This window comes from Cryptomeria japonica, chromosome 10 (genome assembly GCF_030272615.1).
Source record: "Cryptomeria japonica chromosome 10, Sugi_1.0, whole genome shotgun sequence".
Taxonomy (NCBI): domain Eukaryota; kingdom Viridiplantae; phylum Streptophyta; class Pinopsida; order Cupressales; family Cupressaceae; genus Cryptomeria; species Cryptomeria japonica.
Window position 1 is genome coordinate 237,785,535 of NC_081414.1, and position 8,616 is coordinate 237,794,150.

Genomic DNA, 8,616 nt, shown 5'->3' on the forward strand with positions numbered 1-8,616 from the left:
AAAAAATAAAAAATTGATAGAAACAAATGCGTGACAATACCTGCACGATTGCGTGACATCGACAGACCCAATGCGTGAACATAACATAACAAATGCGTAATTCTGACAACTCAAATGCGTGACAATAACAGATCAATTGCGTAATCCAAACAGGATGATTGTGTGACAGATAGGCAGATAACACAAAAAAATAAGAAATTAAGCTAAACCCGATTAGAAACTTGCAAAACCAATTGTGAAGCCCTAGCCAAATCTCTCATCATCCATTCAATATTGATTAGATCATATTTAACTTGATATGAAAGAACTAAGTTGTTATATCTATCAAAGGCTGGTTGATCTTCCCAATCTTGTATCTTCTTTTTTGCTTGGAGAACCCTTTGATAGCGTTTGGCCTGTCTTCTTTGTTCCTTTGTCCTTCTAGCACCCGAGATCCTGAATTGTACCTTTCGTGCCATAAACTGTTATAATAAAATCATGCAATATAAATAATCTGTTTCCAGATTTACTCAATTTTAGACAGAATTAAACATATCAGAGAACATAAAGGATATAAAAATAAAAATAGCAGAAAAACAATTTTGTGCGAATGCATGATCTGAAAAGGGCGATTGCATGATTTGGAAAGGGCGATTGCGTGACCCTGTCAGGTCGAATACGTGACCCCGAGGGGTTGAATGCGTAGCTTTGTTTATGTGATTGCGTGAAGATGTAAGCGCAATTGTGTGATGAAAAATCTGTTCTCGAAATCTATGCAAAGTCTGTAAAAAATGAAAAAATCCCTACGACCTGCAAAAATTACACAGAGAACAGAGAAGCTAAATTAGTCGTGTTTCACGTCGGGTTCACCAAAATGTGTGCAAGTAAAATTCATCTCATAAAATATCAATTAGAATCAAAGGGAAATCACGAATCCCTATCTAATCAAAGAATTCTAACAAACAGACAATGAAATAACACAATCAAGCAAACAATGAACTATACATGAAATCAATTAAAGACTCCCTATTTCGTGACTGTGTATAACTTTCATTGCTCTTCTCTTCTCTGTGGTATGATGGCTCTCAGATATTGCGTTGGTAACCTGCAAGTGACACAAAGATTCAAAGTTCATGATTATTGAGAATGGAGATTGAATGCTCAATTTATAGATTTTTGGAGAAGATTGATTGAAAGGTGGAACAAATTGATTAAGAGGTGGAACTTAGGTGAGCTCACATGCTGATTGATAGTTGAACTGTTGATTTAGAGGTGAAACAAAATAGATTGAATAGATTAATTGAGTTAACTGATTGAGAAAAAGCTAACTAGAGAAGGAAAAAGAATGATTGGAGGAAATAAAGAAGACAACAAAGAGAACTAGAAGATGGAAATAGAGATTGGAGAGATAAATGATTTAATTAATTAATTGATTGAATTAATTAATTTAGCATATGCTTGCATTTTAACTTAGATTTTCAATTTAATCTTTGCATGAGATTTATTCAAATAATTGAATTTATTTTCAATTTAATTTAGTATTTGAAGATATTTAGAACTTGACTTTGATTTTCAATTTGGTATTTGAAATCATGCACATGTAACTAGAAGAATTAATTAGTTAATTAAATAATTTAAAGAAACTATTTAATTATGTAGAAATAGAAGAATTCATGAAATTAAATGAAATTAGAATTTAGGGATTTGGAAATAGAATTAGAAGAAATAATTAGTTAATTAAATAATTTAAAGAAACTATTTAATTATTTAGAAATGGATCTTAATTAAATAATAAAGATTATTTAAATTAAAGGATTAAAATCATAATTAATTAAATAATAAATATTTAATTTATATTTAGAAAAAGGGTTAAATGATTAGAGATAAAAATTGAAAATAGAATTTATTTAAATAATAAAGATTATTTAAATTGGGGAATTAATCAGAATTAATTAAATAATAAATATTTAATTAACATTAGAAAATGGTTAAATGATGATAGAACAAGAAATATAATAATTAGTAAGATGATGAGGAAATAAGAAATTAGAAGAATATGATTAATTAACTTAATTAAATAATTATTTAATGAATTAGACGAATAATTAGTACATGATCAATGAGACATTTTTAGGTGTCTACACCCCCTATCACCATTCTTATTTGTGATTATGGCCAAGGTATTGGGGAGATCTATTGCAACTTTTAGGAGTGCTAACTGTTGGATGTGAATTGCAATTGAATAAAATATCGATCTAATTTCTCATTTACAATTTGTTGACAATACAGTTTTATATGGTGAGGCTTCAATCAAGAAAGCAATAGAGATCAAAGCAATTTTGTAAATTTATGTGGTGGCTTTTGGACAATTAATAAATAAGGTAAAATCTAAAATATATTTTTCACACAAAAAAGAGGACTCGAAGAAAGATAGTAGACCGTATAGAATTCTCCATTGACTCAATTCCTTGCAAATATTTGGGTGTTCCCTTATTTAATGAGACAAATAGATATAGATGATGAAACAAATAGGTATAAATTAATTAATACTCTATTCCTCTACTCTGTTTCTATCTCTTTATATCGTCATCTATCTATATCTCCCTCTCTTTCCCTCTCCCCCCCCTCTCCCTCTCTACATATCTCTCCCCCTTTCTCCCCTCTTCCCTCTCTTCCTCTTTTACCTCTCTTCCCCTCTTCTCTCTCTTCCTCTTCTACCTATATCTCCCCCTAGTCTTTATCTCCCTTACTCTCACTGCTTGCCTCCCTCTTCCTCTCTTGCTCTATCTTCACCTCTCTCTCTCTCTCTCTCTCTCCATATATATCTCTATCTCCTTACCTCTCCCTCTCCCTCTCACTCTTCCCCTCTTCACATCTCCCTTTTTCTATCCGTATTGCAAATCTTAGGATCATTGTAAGTGTATGCATAGTCGATTTGAAGTTATCACTTCTCCATTAAGACCTTTGTTGCACAAACATTATCATTTTCTATATAGTCTACCAATTGACCTCATGCATTTTTTTATTGCATCAAACAATTCATCCCATGTATTAAACAAATATATGAAAAAAAAAAATAGACCAATTTTTTTTGTAATTGAATTTCTTTGACATAACTATTGTACACCAAGATGTGATTACCAATATCAAATAGATTTTATACACAATTTTAAAAAAACCAAATATCCAACCAAGTGAATCCAGGAAAGAGAAAAGTGTATGCAATTCTCACCATTTCAGTGAATTGTCTGACTCTAGGGTGCCTTCTAAAGTTTTGTCGTGACCTAAAACATAGATTTAATTTCTATTTTAAATTACCTCCTTAAAAACTTTCCTCTATGTTTAAGAGAGGCCATTTTTATGCGGATCTGAGCGGGTAGGGTTTGGTCGTCTCTGGAGTTTCACATTCCGAGGAAAAAATGGCCGTATTTCGGCCCTTGCTGATACTCATCCCAGCCTCGTCCTCTGCTATTTAGCAGTTTTCATCACAGATATCATTTTATGGAAAGTGGCCAGTTGTCGTGGAAGCGTAAAAGAAAGAATCAGTGGGTATAAAGAGGGATAAGATGTAGGAGGACAGCAGGCATAGGAGGAATGGCAAGACTTTGCACAGAATAATTATAGTGAGCGTGTAGTCTTCCCTGATCCTCCCATGCCCATTGTTTTCTCTACATATCCCTCTTATTCCACTTTGCTTCAAGAAATCTATGCTACAGGTATCTGTTTTGTATTGATTGTTATATTGTTTTTACATTTGATAAGTTTCAACGGATCTGTTTTGTATTATACATATAGACGTGCTGGTAGCTTGTAGAGGGATACATCTCTTTGCTGTACAGATTTGCGCAAGCTGTTGATCTAATGAACAATCGGTTACCTGTAAATGATTTGGGCATTTGTGAAATTCTTTATATCTCTTCAATTTAGTCATTTTGTTATGAAGTGATTTTATATTAGGATTTCAAGATCCATAAGTTCTATATTCTAACCCTAATTTTACAATAATTTAAATCTTAATTCTAATTAATTCTAATCCTAATTCTAACCCTAACTATAAACATGATTCTAATTTTTATTCTAATTTTTTATTTTAGTTCTAGCTTTAATCTTACAGTTACATATAATTCTCTCCTTGAAAACTTAACCCCCCCCCCCTTTTTTTTTTTAAGGGCTCCGTTTTTCTCCGTGTTTGAATGGTGAGGGTTGTCACTTTAGGAGTTTCACCAATTTTCCCGAGTTAAATATGCTCGGATATCGGCTTCTGCTGATACTCATCATAGTTCCATGCTCTGCTATTGATTAGCAGTTTTCATCAATGAATCTGGGGGGACACAGCGTTTAATGGCGAGTGGCCGGTTGTCTGTTGAAGCGTAAAAACCAAAGACATGGTGGGTATAGTGAGGGATAAGATGTAGTAGGAGGACAACAGGAATGGGAGGAATGGAAGACTGCTCATAGGGCAATGGTAAGTCTTTCCAATCCTGCCACGCCCACAACCCTCCCTACATATCTTAAATAATTTATAATTTATTTTCTATAGATTAGGGATAATTTATGCAAATAGGGTGGGGCTAGAATTAGCTCCTACAGCTTAGGGATAATTTATGTCATTTGTCAATTATAATTCAATAAAAAATATTGTTAAAATTGCACATCACAAAAATAGACACAATTAATTTTTAAATTTAGGAGCTAAAATTTTTAAGCTGAATTCTACTGTTCATAAGACCACCAGCTTTTTTCAATTTATGAACTTAAATTTTTAAGCAGAAATACACTACAAAGTTCATGAGACCACTTTAAAAAATTCCTAAAAAATCTCTACTGCACCTGCTCTATTTTTTAGGAAGCCCTCTCCATGAGACCCAGCCTTATTTCACTTTAGGCAAATCTATTCTACAAATATATGTCGTTTATTGATTTCTTTTTTTTATGACCCACCAATAATTTAATTAAAAATTTGATTCCTAATTTCTTTAATATTATATTTTGATTAATGTAGATCTGAGTGTGAAGTGTTGGAGGGATTGTGTATCTTGACATTATAAATTTATGCAAGCTTATGATCTAATGAACAATCGGTAACGTCCAAATGACTGGAGTACTAGTGGAAGTGTCTTTTTTTTGTTTTTGAATGTAGTTATTAGGGTAGGAAGCGGTTCTGTGTATAGAGTTTCAAGATTTATAATTATGGAGTGTCAGTTTTTATGAGATAGGAACCTTACTTTTTAGTTTTTAGATTTTCAACAATTATTTGTGAGATAGGGCTGAGAATTTTTCTCATAATTTTTTTATTTCATATCTCAGAGATCACACTGATTTTTTTTTAATTTTCAATTAAAAAAATAACATTAACTATTACCATAAATTTTCAGACCCCGAAAATTCTAAACTAAAATTTAACATTAACTGATAAATTCAATGGAACCACGCAGTTGTAAAAGGCTCAACAGGACACTTCTAAACCCATTCCACCATAAATCTGTTCCAAATAAACAAACAAAAATACCCAAAATTCAAGGTTAACTTTCTCCATGATCTAGGAAAGATTTCAACCCCGAAAATTCTAAACTAAAATTTAACATTAACTGATAAATTCAGTGGAACCACGCAGTTGTAAGAGGCTCGACAGGACACTTCTAAACCCATTCCACTATAAATCTGTTCCAAATTAACAAACAAAAATACCCAAAATTCAAGGCTAACTTTCTCCATGATCTAGGAAAGATTTCAACATCCGATCATGATGTTTCTGTTTTTTAATTTCTCCCCCGTCTCTCCATTGGGATGGGCTTAGCTCGCCATTGGAATGGGCCGTGCAATGGTTGTCTCACAAGCTTTTTTACTGTAAATTTTCGGGTCTTGCACAGATATGTTTTAGATTCCATTAAAAATTTTCATCTAGTGTAATGATCTGAACATGATACATATTTGTAGTTGTAGAATGTTAAAAGGTTCTTATTTCCAAGCCTGTTTAATTGTTGTTTTTTGTTTCTAAAGGCAGCGCATGCATCACTTGACTCTTCATAAGGTGCATCAGTTTTTTCTTTGTCTTAAGAGTATGTCCCAGTCTGATTAATTGGCAAATGACCTTTAATGCATTATTTGCGATTGCGAAGGATTTGTTAATGGTTTGCATTATTTGCAATTTTGTTTTACCCTGCAATTTTTCTTTGAAGTACTAGATGTAAGAGTAATTAATTTAGTAAATTTTCTAGAAATACTTTGCACTGCTAAAAGCTAAATATAGAAGAAATTAGCAAATTTGGCAAAAAAAAATTCGCTGAAGGCAATCGCCAATACATCTTATGCTAGATAAAGATGTTAATGGCATACCACAATAAAGATCGTAGAAACCTTCACTTGCATGGCGTACTTGTATACCTTCAGTGTCCAATATGTTCACTAGGTCCAACAGAAGTATAAGAAAGTTGATGGTAATGCCATGAAATTTGTCATGTTTGATTACAGTTTGGTGAGTGGTCACTAGGTTTGCAGCTGCTCTTTGCCTCTTAAATATTTTGCAGATGGCTGCCGTGGTTCATTAATTCTAAAATGGAGCTGCTTCATCAATTGGGTGGCTGATGCGATTCCTTAATTCCATGCCGGGCATTCTTAGGTGGGATGGAAGATCATCATTTGGTTGGCTGATGTGGTGTAACAATATATTAGATCTTATTCACACAAGTTCTAGAAGCTTCCAAGCAGTTGAGAGATTGTGAAAGCAGACCTATATAAAAATAATCATAACCATTTGAGAACATCTTTTGACAATTGAAGAGCTACCTTCTCTAAACAGGATCTTTAGTTGGCTGCATATTGATTCGCTTGGATCTGAGGGACCAAGCATTAAAGCATTTGTGGCATGGGTGATCTAAGACGGCTGAGAAGTGGTAGTAAGTGTCGTGGGCCTAAGATGCTGTAACTGCAATCTGTTTCCAGATCTGTTTTCGAGTCCAATGGAGTTTAGGAACTTGCTGCCATTTCCTGTTTGGATGTGACAATAGTGAGATTGCATGTTATATTGAGGCTGAACCTCATTTGCTTTGTATTTGAAGCTTAAAATTTGATAAAACACTGTTCACTTCTCACTTTCTGAGTTTCTTATTTTTAAGCTTTTATTGTGCAACTGTGTTCTATGGTATCTGGAGTCCGTTGGATTTAACTGAACCATACCAGGTATTGTGCCAAGTGCTATCAAAGCTTACTGAAGTATCTTGGAGTTTGAAGAATGGTCTAGAGGCAGAGGAAGAGGAGTACCTTTTTGGGGGAGGAAAAATGCCCCATGAATGTTAAGAGACAGTTATTGGAAATCATCAAAAGCAGTGACTCCACCTCTCATTGGTGGCTAGGACTCCCATCTAGTGTCGTTTGTCTTCTATAAATTTGACCTGGTTGTATTTTACATAATTTGCAATTCTGTGCATATATCTAAGATAACAACATGCAATCCCGTGATTTTGCTCTATTGCAAACAATCTTGCAGTGTGATCTCCACAATTTTGCTTTCGAGGAGATCAAGAAAGTAATAGTCAACACTCCAATTCTTATAAGTCCAGGTCGTTCTACATCTTACTCATTTGCTGGGGTTTTGATAAAAAAAGGGGATGGCGATGAGAGACTAGCAGCGGCTTTTATGTGTTTGCTCCTTAGAAATGCTGAAACTGGATACTTTATGATAGACTAGTAGACTTTTTTTTCATAAAATATATGAAGAATTTCTTTTATGTAGTCTATAAACTCAATTGTGAAAGTTATGTTGATGTAGAATGAATTGAATGTAAGGTAAATAGATGATTGCTTAGCCAGAATTCAGTATATAAATACTGTTAAGGAATTGAATCAATGTTCAAACTATTGTTGAACTTGATACTAAATATACTTTGCTAGCAATATGCTATGGAGGAGATTACTTATGCCAAGTAGTACAGGGATTTGGTGTATTCCCTTCCAGAAAACAGATGCCCCAATAGTCTTAATTTTACCTAAAGAGGGCTTTGTGCCTAAAAAATTGCCAACTTCTTGATAACATTAAACTCTCTATAGAAGAAATCACAAAAGTATCTACCTCGAGTCTCATAATAAGAAGTTGCCAAAGCCCTCAGGGATTTTTAAGCAACTTCATAATCTATTAAATCTTGAGAGTTAGTTTCTAGTTGTCATGCATTTTCAAAGATGCCTATCTGCATGTAAGATATTGTTATGTTTGTCAAATCTGTGTCCATAAAGAGAGAAATTCCTTTGTCGCTGTAACTAGTAATTGAAGTCCAACCTCATGCATTGTGGGGATTCGTCTTCATTGGTGCAATCAATTTGACGTCTTCAACTAGCCACAAGTTCATTTTGATAGCAATAGATTATTGTACATATTGGACCAAAAGCTCAAGCATTTAGGAATTGCACTGGAGTTGCACCATAGAGATGGTGATGGTGATGGTGATTGATTTTGAAAGAACAAGTAGAAACTAAGTTTGGAATACCCATAGTTTGGGATGTGATTACAACTCTTTTTTTTTTCATCACAATTTATTGAAAAAACTCGTGAGGCAAAGTGGTTTTGAAATTTTCTTTCAATTTCTATCTTCAAGAAAATGAAGTAGTTGAATCCTCTAGTAAAACTTGGTAAAATAAAAATCC

The 8,616-nt window shown here is 33.4% G+C and overlaps 1 long non-coding RNA gene across 1 annotated transcript; it reads left to right on the top strand.

The window, feature by feature from the left end:
• Positions 1-3,246: 3,246 nt before the first annotated feature.
• LOC131055439 (uncharacterized) lies at positions 3,247-7,337 on the top strand. The gene is made up of 2 exons (XR_009108351.2): positions 3,247-4,444; positions 6,451-7,337. It is a non-coding gene; the product is annotated as an uncharacterized LOC131055439 (long non-coding RNA).
• Positions 7,338-8,616: the final 1,279 nt, after the last annotated feature.